We start from the raw sequence: 1,351 nt of genomic DNA on the forward strand, positions 1-1,351 counted from the left end.
TTTTTTTTTTTGAGGAAAAGGGTTCACCCAAGTGTAGTACAGCAGTATGTGCCAGTACTCTGTTGTTTGACAGTATATGACAGTATATTTTCACCTGAGTATATTTTTTTGAAAGAAATGTTTGACAGAGTACTTTGTACAAGTAGTAGTGAAACTGGGACGTTATAGACCATATGTCAGTACTGAAGAATGTAAGTATATAGTAAAGTGTTATTACTGAATACCTCTCTTTTGATTCATAATATGTGTGAGATCATCCTATATTGGGAAAAGTATTATTTTTTTTGTCCTGAACTCTCTCAAAAGTATAGAAATGGTCCCTCAACTCTGAAACCAGCAAAACGCAGTCCCTCAATTTATCAAACCGGATTAGTTTAGTCCCTCTGCTCTCTTGAAGTGGTTTTTGGGTTGACGTGGCGTGGTTTTGACCGTTCTTTGTCCACGTGGCAACATTACTCTATCATTTCTTCTTATTACTGCTGTAGTCATTTTGTGGAGCACATGGCGTGTGGTGTCAGCCGCTCCTGGCAGCATGCCTCTGTCCTGAGGTTCAGCGATTCAGAGCTTGTGATGGCGACGAGCAGGTAGATAAGAGAGCACACGGTGTGCAAAAGGCAGTAACGACTAATGAGGGATTGTCGGATCGAGTGGCAGCCGCATCGGGGTCGAACTCGTACTCACCTCATGACGCCCGTACCGGAGCTAGCCGGTGAGCACGACGCAGCGGCGGGCTGAGCTCGGCTGCCACAGAGCGTCCAACATCATCAGAGCTCGTCCGAGGACGGCGAGCAAGAGCAGCACCTGCTATCGTGATTCGCAGCGCGGCAACTACGTATTGCTGGTTTCAAAGTTAAGGGACCATTTATATACTTTTGATAGAGTTTAAGAACGAAAAATATACTTTTCCTCGTATATTTGTGAGGACGCATTGTTCACCATCTGAGTACCTGTCAAGTTGAGAGTATGATGAACTGTTGGATGGTTCAGGCTAAGATTCATTCAGACAAAGAAAAGTGCCAACTTTGGGGCAGAAATTTTGGCAGGGGTTTTAACCCAAGTGTGAAGTTAGCTTCTTCCACTAATAAGGAGTATATTCAAGTCAAGTCAACCCACCAAGCCGCAAAGCTTCAGGTGAAGCAATGCTGGCGAACACACGGGCACATCGGTCTAATTACTGTCAAGACCAACTCGACACCAAGCAGGCGGCTACCGGAGAGAGCCCCAGCCCCAGGTGCACCACGCCGCCGAGACCCGCTGCCATCCATGTTGAATATGCAACACCGCTCCACCTCTTAACCACTCCAGCCAACACTAGCCAGGGCCCCGGCCAGCCCAACCCTCCGCAACCCAT

Source organism: Triticum aestivum, unplaced genomic scaffold (assembly GCF_018294505.1).
Source record: "Triticum aestivum cultivar Chinese Spring unplaced genomic scaffold, IWGSC CS RefSeq v2.1 scaffold120272, whole genome shotgun sequence".
Lineage (NCBI taxonomy): Eukaryota > Viridiplantae > Streptophyta > Magnoliopsida > Poales > Poaceae > Triticum > Triticum aestivum.